An 11,451-nucleotide genomic window follows, 5' to 3' on the forward strand; every position below is an offset into this window, starting at 1 on the left:
CTGTCTGCCGCGCGTCCTGTAGTGATACACGTTACAGCCGTGTCACCTCTTCCTCCGCCTCCTGTCTGCCGCGCGTCCTGTAGTGATACACGTTACAGCCGTGTCACCTCTTCCTCCGCCTCCTGTCTGCCGCGCGTCCTGTAGTGATACACGTTACAGCCGTGTCACCTCTTCCTCCGCCTCCTGTCTGCCGCGCGTCCTGTAGTGATACACGTTACAGCCGTGTCACCTCTTCCTCCGCCTCCTGTCTGCCGCGTGTCCTGTAGTGATACACGTTACAGCCGTGTCACCTCTTCCTCCGCCTCCTGTCTGCCGCGTGTCCTGTAGTGATACACGTTACAGCCGTGTCACCTCTTCCTCCGCCTCCTGTCTGCCGCGCGTCCTGTAGTGATACACGTTACAGCCGTGTCACCTCTTCCTCCGCCTCCTGTCTGCCGCGTGTCCTGTAGTGATACACGTTACAGCCGTGTCACCTCTTCCTCCGCCTCCTGTGTGCCACGTGTCCTGTAGTGATACACGTTACAGGCGTGTCACCTCTTCCTCCGCCTCCTGTCTGTTACACAAGTCTGGTCTACCTGACATGATATTATAATTATCGATGTATGGTTTCCACAGATCTATAATACACATAGGCCCAGATGTATCAAGCTTTAGAGAGTGATACATTGTACGGTGATTAAGTACCAGCCAATCAGCTCACAACTGCCATGTTACAGGCTGTGTTTGAAAATGACAACTAGGAGCTGATTGGTTGGTATTTTATCACCACGCTCTCCAAGGCTTGATAAATCTTGGCCATAGCTTTGTCCCCTTGGCATAAGTAACCGATAAGAAGCTGTAATGATACCAGGAGTACCCCACATACAGTGTAACACATAACACAATGTCATCATTTCTATTACTGATACTTAGGCAGGGGGTGAGCAGGGACATGCTATGTGGGACATGGGGATAAAAAGTCATTATTCCATAGGTTTTGATGTGGGAGATGAGACATACAGGTGTAGCCGCGCTTATCTGAGGCGGCTCCATCGCAAACGGGCACTCCTGGTGTGACTATGCAATCCGACCGCCTAGTCACTCCGGGAGTGCACAGAGACACTCCCATATAGAGCGCCTCTGTCCGGGGGCGCGGACAGAGACGCTCTCAATTTAAGTGAGTGGGGCGCATCTCCGTCACGGGCGCGCACGCCCAGGCGGATGGGAATGCTCTCGGCGATTGGCCCCTAGTCACAGACGGAGCAACGACTAGCGAGGCTCCATCTGTGACTATATTGTCAGAGACCTCTCCTTTCCTCACATTCCTCTCCCAGTTTTTAGACCCAATGTCCCAGCAAGATGTAGGTTCAGTCCTCTATGTTCAAGCCAGGCTGCTGGGACTCTACAGTAAGTCTTTCCCCGGGAAGGTAATCCGTACTTCACAATGTCTACTGTAAGTGGGATCCCCACATCAGTGGTTCCTATATCCAAAGCAAGCCCCCACGTTTTAGCCCTACGTCCAGGCGGTATAAACTAATTGGTGCTATAACCCATGTGGCCGGAGACCCTCTACCAACGTATTTAATGGCGGTCGCAGCGCTAAAGGCGTTATCCCCTGTGCTGCGATGACATATTTGAAAGGAACTAAGGGGGTCATTCTGAGTTGATCGTAGCTGTGCTAAATTTAGCACAGCTACGATCATTCACACTGACATGCGGGGGGGACGCCCAGCACAGGTCTAGCCCGCCCCGCATGTCATCACTCCCCGACCCGCAGCGGCTGCGTGTGACGTCACGCAGCCGCTGCGGCCCCCCCCGTTCGGCCCGGCCATGCCTGCTTTGGCCAGACCACTCCCACAAAACAGCGGGCAAACGCCACCGTTCCGCCCCCTCCCACCCAGCGATCATCTCTGCCTTTTAATCAGGCAGAGGCGATCGCAGCCCTGCTACGGCCTTGCGCTGGCGCACTACGGCGCCGTTGCATGCGCAGTAGGGACCAGTTCGCTTGGCTGCAACAAAAAGCAGCGAGCAAACGGGTCAGAATGAACCCCCATAGGCGCTCTGTTCAAATGTACTTATGGCACTGAGCGCAGAGTGTTTACAAATGTTTTAATATGTTATATCACGGAGAATTATGTGCTGCACGGTTATAGAACTGCACGTTAAAAATTAATGGACAAAGCACTTATAAGTATGCAGTATTTTGTTTCCAAAAGGCCTTGACATTTGTTCTTGAGACACTTTTACTGTGTTAACTACAACAGGAGATAGGTGGCGATTAGCTGGCCTTTTGGTTGACAAACATTTCCTTTGAAATGAAAACTAAGGTTGAAGAATAGAAAGTTTGTGCTTTTCAGAATCTCCCGTTGTGTGATAAGCCAAACTAGTTCTAGCCTAAAGATGTGAAAGACAGAAGAGGACGCTAAATCAGATTAGGTTTTACGAATGCAAACTAGGGTGTCTTCCTAGTAGGTTTGTGTAAAAACAAGCTGATTTAAGAATTCCTAAGCTGCACCATTTAGGATGCTGATTTATGTTTACACGACACAGAACTTTGTGTGTGAAAGGAAGGAGGATATAATCCAGGTGTTATCTCCTTTTGAAATGTAATATGTATTTATCTATACATTGTGTAAGATAGGTTGATTGGATGGAATAGAACTCAGGGCGGAACTACCTCCTGACGTGCAGTGTATTCTTATTGTATAAAATGGGTCTGCCAGACTAAAATTTAACGTCCTCTGTGACATCAAGGGAGATTGAACTGCTGTGAACATCTTTTGTTTGACGTTTCCCCTGGCAAAAGGGAAGAGTTCTTTTTAGGACTTTGAGCAATTAAACATTTTTACCTTCAAGATGACGATTGCCTTTCCATCTTGTGACAAACAGGAATGCGCCAAAGCAGTCCCATTCTCCACCTGTCCAGGGTAAGCCCAACATCTCCAAGCTCCGTCCTCTGCCACACTACCGTGCAGGATCAGGTCTAGGTCGAAAACCAGTGGGTGTTGACTGACGTCAGACAGGAGCTGTGGCAAAAGCGTGTTGACGCATATGCAGCAGAAACTTGGTTCCAGGCACCACGGATTATGAGCCTGGTGGTGGCAGCGTCATACCCGCCCACTGCACAGTGGGTGGAGCCAGTAACAGGTGGTTAATGACACAGTAAGAGGGAATCCCCTATTGGCCAGGTGTCGTGTGACCCAAACCCAATCTGTGATAGCTGGGTGTAGCCACTGAGGGCAAGAAGGCATCCGCTCACACCCCACATGGGTCTAAAGCCAATTCCCCCTCCCTCTAACACAACGTAGCCAGGACTGGTTGGGGCTCGCCTGAGTGATTCTCTTGGAGGTTCCGTTGCTCGAGTGGTGGTCGGGTGATTGTGATGACTTCTTCCCCGGCGTCTCGCTGGCACTCTACGATTACTTCCACATCCTCCAAATTGGCATAAGGGAAACCCAATGGCTTTAGCTCTGTGGCAGTATGGTAGACAGCCTGGGCGGCTACTTCTCCTTCAGCTGTAACAAGCGATGTTTCCTGACATCCAAGCAGCTGTAGGACCCATACTCAAATGGGTCACTGTAACATCCCTGATCCGGCATTGCCAGTAAAACCACTGTGACTTTGCATTCACTTCCCAATTCCTCATCCTCCAAGCCTGCAAATGGCCAGTTGTAACACAGCTCAGGCTAGTCACAGCATGTTTCACTGCGACCTCCCCCAGAGAGAAGGGGTTGCAGACAGTGGGGCAGATGTATTAAGCCTGGAGAAGTGATAAAGCAGTGATAAGTGGAAGATGATAATGCACCAGACAATCATTACAGGTTTGAAAAATGACAGGAGCTGATTGGCTGGTGCATTATCATCTTTCATTTATCACTGCTTTATCCCTTCTCCAGCCTTAATACATCTGCCCCAGTGTTTGCTAGCATCCATCTGGTCAAAATCGGCATCCCCCAGTGTAAAATACTGGGCAGATGGTTCTTGGCACTCGGTAACCAAGTCCTACTCTGGAAGATCAGCAAAAGATAAAAGGTATACAGGCTCCAGCTGTATACCTTTTTTTTTTAACTTATACCTAAGTGTATATAAGTCTATATAAAAATCACATACACTCTACACTCACATTAGGGGGTGGGTATTTTGTTGCCACCACCAGGTCTTACCACTGGGCTTGCAACCACTTACTGCTGTGTATGCGTAGACACGATGCTGACACGCCTCCTAATTGGTGTCGGCAAATTCACACTGATCCCTCACATGGACCAGATCCTGCACGGTGGAGTTTGAAGACGCTGGACTCAACCAGGACAGCTGGAGAATAGGACTGTGTCGCATTCTTGTGGGTCACAAGATGAAAAGCAGTCATATTGAAAGCAAGATGTTTAGTGCTCAAATAGTCTGAAAAGATTCTTCCTTTATTCCGTGTTTTAAATCAAGCTTCGAGGTATTGCGAAGTATACATTTGAATTCCTTCTTATCCCGTATTAAGGGTCTGTGGATGGGCTGTCAAACTTTACCGAGCTCTTTTCGGCTTTTGGTTGCAACAAAATGGGGGAGCACATTTTAGTTGATGATACATGAATAGGGGGGATATGTGAGTGCTGATATCTGTGCCTGTATTCCCTATCGACTATGTGTGTCATTACCTGAAGGTTGTAGAGATGAAGATAAAGAACAATTATGGTAAATGCAGTGATAAACTATGTGAGTTTAATATACATTTGCCGATTGAGGTCTTGTCTTGTCTTGTCTCGATGTACATGTTGACTGTAGTCTCTTTGGGCTTTTGCCAACAATGCGAGCAAAAGCTTTATCAATGTCCATAGACTTACAAAAAGTGTTGGGCTAGCGTAAAATTAAAGTCACTAGGGATATGGGGGTCTATGGCATAGTCCATCAGTTGTCTGTGTAAAAGGTTGTCAAATTCTTCTTCCAAGCGAGTCCTTGTACCTTGGAGGAAAACAAAGGAGAAACGGGTGAAAGAAACAGGTCGTGGAATCACCTTTTATCACAGCGTGGTTTCAATGGTTGGGTCGTAAATCAAATCAATTTTGTTATGCGATACAGTCATTACTTCAGGCGGTACTTTTTCAATATAACATAATCCCTCTGAGTTTGGGGCAAGCCGCACATACGCCTTTCTCCCACATATGAAATATGCATCATCGGGGAGAACATATGGGACTGAATAGGACATAACCATATTACACATTTTCCATGTGGACTCTCCTAACCCTAATTCTCCCATCTGTCTAGTACACGTATCCGGTTATATGTTATGTGCACAGTATCCTGGTGATACTTCTCCAACTCTCATGGTCCTACTTCCTAGGGTATACCTATATCGGAAATATTTTCCACTATCGGCTATGTGGCGTATGAGCTCTGTATCTGTAGGCAATCCGTCGGCTCTAAGTGAGAATGTCATGGTCTGATTACTCCATGACACATCCCAATTTCCCGGTTTTCGGGGATTGGAAATGTTAAAGCACACTAAAGACCTATCCACATGGTATTGGTGGAGTTTCAAACTAGGAGGACTAGAGATATTAAACCTCTTGTCTACCGGCCTCCCACCACTTAACTCAAGTACCTCCCCTATCGTTAAAGGAAATGGGTACTAGTCCTGACTTGCTGTGACCTTGAGGTACTTGAGAGCATACCCAACAGTCTGTCTGATTTAGTACTTTACCCACTAAGGAGTGATAGTCACTCAATGGATGCCTATCCATATGGATATTAAAACTGGATTGGCATTTCTTGATGCACCCATCCTCAACTACATTGTCACAATGCCTACAGATACAATTTTCTTCAGCTAACAATCCTTCACAATTCCTTCTATGGTCAATGCTATCGGATCATTTTCTGATACTCGCCTTTGCTTGGTGATTATGTTGTTCTTGGAAATCTACGCCTCCATCTTTGTCATCAGAACCTTTCTGGATCCTTTCTCGACCTCACTGGTACTCTCACCGAAACAGACTGCTCTGGTCAACATCATGGTCAACAGGAAAATACGGACTGCAGTCTCTTGGGGCGAGTCCATCTTACAGGAGGAGAAAGAAATTTGTAATGGGGGTACAAAAAAAAAAAAAAATACTTTGAGGGGAAAGAAAAATGTTACGATAATTAGTTCTCTAGTCTTGTTGTTCTTCTTGTTCTGCTGTCATCTCAAAGGTGCTGTCTCTCAGTCTTCCAAACGAAAACTCCGGTGATACAATATTCCTTCCAAACCAGCTTTCTTTCTGTAAGGAGCAAAAATCTTGCATCACCATTTGTCTAACTGATGTGTGACATACCATCTTTAAAACATGAAAACATGAGTGAGAAGAGAGAAAACAAAAAAAAAACACAAAAGAGAGAGAGAACAATTCATATATATATATATATTTATATATATATATTACATAAACCAACAATAAACAACAACAGGAAAAAAAAAACATTTTTCAAACATTTTAAAACATTGTCAGATCTGCCGTTCATCATCAGGCTGTCATATCTACATGTCCAATGGTATCCTTGCGCAGTCCCTCCCACCAGCACCTCCATACTCCACCCTTTGTATCTGGCCAGGATACATTGATGCGGGTAGGTCATGCTGGGGTTTGGTAGACTTCTGCAACGACCAAGTAGCTATGCAATGTTTGAGTCCTGCTGATGACCGTCAGAGATGGGGGAAAAAGAAAACATTTCACAGATACATTACAAATTTTACCCGGTCATTCCTGTGTCCTCAAGGAATGACCTCCCAATTTGTTAACTGTTACCTCAGGCTTACCATCAGTCCTGATGATCACCTTTCCTGACTACATATCATGGGTGTGGCCCAAAATTCTTTCTATGTGATTCCTGATTATAATTTGGTGTGTCATAACTTTGCTCATATCTTTGTCTAGGGGGTCTGACTTTATGTGGGCTGTTGCAGTTGCTGGCATAATGCCCTTCTCTTTTACAACGATGACAAATCCTTGGCTTCCTCCATGTGCCAGTGGCCTGGGGTTTCGGTCGATTTGATGCCTCCTCTAATGCTTGGATGCTCATCACCATCAACCGCTTTCCCTGTACTTCCCTGATTCCTTGGATACCATGGTTATGTTGTTGTCTAGGGGGTTGATATGACTTTTGTCTACTTCTTGATCTACAATCTCTTGCAAAATGTCCCTCTTTGTGACAATGGTAACAAACTACTACATTTGAATTTCTCACAGGATTTTGGGTCTTAAGCTGGTGTGGCTTCGTTGTCAGGGCTTGTCTACTGATTGTTATTTGCTTACTGCCCTGTGACTCCAGGTGTCTTTTGATGCTCCACTCGACAACGGCTGGGAAATATTTTCCTAACTGTCGGTTGATCTGCTTAATACATTCCTGATTGTGTTCCTCCGTACAAGGTACCTCCGTGTCTAATTTACAATCAGAAATAAATTTCGCAGGGTCAACACTGGAGGGCAAACATGCCCTCAGCACTGTCCGCCAATCTTTGTTGGTGGGTTCTGTGGAGTTTCCTAGTTCTTTAATAAATCTTTGACATGAAACTAGATCTTCCCTAGGATCAGGGAATTCAGACATGATTGATCTCAATTCTTTCCGGGACCAGGGACGGCGCATTGCACTGTCCTTGACGGGAATGATTCCCTGATCGTCAGTCTTCCCATTGGGGACTGTGATCACCCTGACAGGACTAAATTCAATTACATCACCTTGTGTTGGTCTTACAATATGGGGTACATTTGTTTGTGCGTGATATATAACACCGTACGTACCTGTGGACACGACCTCACCTGACCCTCCGTTAGGGGGTTTGATTACTGCCTTTACCGATTTGGTCGCGTCCACCTGGATGTCTTGTAGGATGGCTACTGGAAAAGGTTCCGACATCCTGCTGGGCTCACTTTCTTGCTTATAAAACAGAAAAAAGAACAGAAAAAAACAGCTGCGCAAAGTATCAGGGGGAAAGAGCAGTACAAATTATAAGAGAGCCGATGTATGTGTATAAGTTATTTATTAACTAGAGATGCATAAATTTAGCAATAATTAAAATGATAATAAAAAGTTGAAACATTAAAAAGAGCACACCTTGACTCAGTGTATCCGTTTAAACAGACACCAATTGTGTCATTTCTCTAGATGAAAGTCCACAAAACGATGTAAAGTCCAGATATTATTGGAAAGCAGAGTGTAGTAATAGCCGTGAATCTGGATATTTAAAGATGAATAATCAGTGAAGTAAATATCCCATATCATGAATTGAGGGAGTAGTCCAGTGTTAATAACTGTTCAAATACCTCTCCTTCAGGTGGGCTGGTTCAAAGCCGAGCGTCCTCGGCGATGTGTCCTGCAATGCCCGCTGTGTGAATGCCGCAGAGGAGAGGGAGCCGTGAATTCACTGTATGATGAGAGCCGTATGCTAGTATGGCCGGCTGGCGGGGAGCCGTATATGATGTGAGCGGCTCGGAAGGTCAGATCCGCGGCTAATACAAGAATCTCTGTGGAGATGTAGAACGGCTGGCGGGGAGAACAAACCTCACAAGAACAAAAGGGTGTTTTAAATGTGGTGCTAACAAATGCATCACTTGTTCTTTCATTCAGAACAATTGCAAACATTTCAGCTCCTTAGACCAGACACAGTTTGAAATTAAGTCCTTTATTAATTGCAATAGCTCATATGTAATATATATTTTGATTTGCAAATGTAATCTTTATTATGTGGGAAGAACTACTCGTAAGCTAAAGATCAGATTCTTAGAACATCGACAAAATATACAAAAGGGCTTTCTTTTTCACAGCGTGTCCCGACATTTTTCTGAATTTCATCAGAAGAATCCTGACGACCTTCATCTAATAGGCATTGAAACAACTTTACCCACTGTGCGAGGGGGAGACAGATATAAAAAACTTTGCCTTAGGGAAAACTTTTGGATCCATAAGCTCAGAACCCTTGTTCCTGAAGGGCTCAATGAGTCTATTGAATTTGATCCTTAATTAATCATATGAGCTATGAGTCTATTGAATGCGATCCTTAAGCTATCCTTAACTATTGTCCCGCCTCCTTTAATTCCTTCCCCTTTTATTTTTATTTTTATGTCTGTACCAACACTAACGTGTAATCCTGGGAGGCTTATTATATTTTTTGATTCCTTCATAAATATGCCATCTTAACATCCCTTATATGTTGATAATTTTTTGTCCCAGTTTCTGTAGCATAGGGGTATAACTCTCCGTGTTGGTGATTTTAAGCTATCCTGGTTCGATTTCATGTCTGAACCGCAACTAATTTCTCGATCACTATTTAATCTATATTATTGTTACTATTTCTTTTTATTATTAATTTTTGTTTTCCATGTCCGTGCTAATGTTAATGTTCAATTCTGGGAGGTCTATTATAATTCATGACTCCCCTATAAACATGCCAACATAGTATCCTTCAAATGTTGATAATCCTCTGTCCCAGTTTCTGTGGCATAGCGGTATTACTATCTGTGTTGGCGAATTTAAGTTATCCTGGTTCAATCCCATGTCCGAACCATGACTGATATCTCGATCAATGTTTGTTATTGTTATTGCAATTTTTATATATATTTTTTCATTTGTATATGTATAATACATATTTGTATATATTACTATATAGTCCTACTAACATAATTCTGGACTCTCTGGTAAAATATCATTATTATTTTTACTCTGTGCCCTTTGGCTTCATTCCTTGTTGTTTTATTTTTTGTATGTCTTATTATTTTTCCACTGATTATTATTTATCATTATTATGATTATTAACTTTATTCTTTGAGCGTTTTTATAATGTATTGAATTAATGTAGATACATTTTAGTACTTTTACAAGTACTGGGATTAGAATTCAGCATAGCTGGATATTTGTATCAGCTTTGTATCCCCTGAGAGCCGATGTATGTAATTAATTAGGAGCAATTTAATAATTGTTCACACCTATGCATAATCAATTATCTTTCTTTAAAAATGGATCCGGATTGAGGCTGGTATATTCCTTTGAGAAAGTCACGGGTCACGTGACGAAACGCGTTAGGCCACGCCTCCTGTTCTGCACACCTGTCGAGGTATCCGACCTGAAAGCTCCAGCGGGTTTGTTCTCCCCGCCAGCCGTTCTACATCTCCACAGAGATTCTTGTATTAGCCGCGGATCTGACCTTCCGAGCCGCTCACATCATATACGGCTCCCCGCCAGCCGGCCATACTAGCATACGGCTCTCATCATACAGTGAATTCACGGCTCCCTCTCCTCTGCTGCATTCACACAGCGGGCATTGCAGGACACATCGCCGAGGACGCTCGGCTTTGAACCAGCCCACCTGAAGTAGAGGTATTTGAACAGTTATTAACACTGGACTACTCCCTCAATTCATGATATGGGATATTTACTTCACTGATTATTCATCTTTAAATATCCAGATTCACGGCTATTACTACACACTGCTTTCCAATAATATCTGGACTTTACATTGTTTTGTGGACTTTCATCTAGAGAAATGACACAATTGGTGTCTGTTTAAACGGATACACTGAGTCAAGGTGTGCTCTTTTTAATGTTTCAACTTTTTATTATCATTTTAATTATTGCTAAATTTATGCATCTCTAGTTAATAAATAACTTATACACATACATCGGCTCTCTTATAATTTGTACTGCTCTTTCCCCCTGATACTTTGCGCAGCTGATTTTTTCTGTTTTATATTCTCCTTTTTAACACCCACATAGTGTTTTCAGCCGCGCATGTATCAGGGGATTTTGATTATTAGTCTTCTGTAATTGAGGCGCTTTAGAAGCAGTTTTTGTTTTCTTCACTTTCTTGCTTGTAGTCCTGAGGGAAGTTTGACATGGGGTGCGACTTGCACAGGTTAACATTTGTAATTTTTACACTTTCATTTTTATAAACATTATTACATTTGTTACTTTCATTCTTAATACAGTTACTAAGTGCATTTTTATCGTACCCCATTGCGCCATTCTCTGCAACCCTAATCCTCTCCATTGCCATGTCTCTCTTCCCAAGATGAGAGTCAGATATGTAAGTTAAATTTCTTTGCATTTCACTTTCCTGTTGCCACAATTTTAAATCATCATAATGTCTAATATGCCTTTTTGAAGATTTAATCAGGCAAACTCTTCTCTTTAAATTTTGTAACACTTCTGGGTTAAAAGTACCTACCCGGGAAAACTTCTCCCCGTCATGCACAGTCATCTCTTCCCATTCATTGCATAATATTTCTGTGTGATGACCATCTTGGTCTGATTTCTCACACATGACCTTGCCGACCTGATTGATCGGTTTCAAATCAACCTGAACCTGGGTTGATCGCCCCTTACCTGAACAACTGGCCCCCATCTCTACAGGTGCTGCTTTCACTACCTCTGACTTCAAATCAGGGTCTTCGGCAACCCTTACAGAAAACCAAAATGTCCGGGGTAAGGCTGCGGTGGGGGTTTTGCAACGAG

This window comes from Pseudophryne corroboree, chromosome 4 (assembly GCF_028390025.1).
Source record: "Pseudophryne corroboree isolate aPseCor3 chromosome 4, aPseCor3.hap2, whole genome shotgun sequence".
NCBI classification, from domain to species: Eukaryota; Metazoa; Chordata; class Amphibia; order Anura; family Myobatrachidae; genus Pseudophryne; species Pseudophryne corroboree.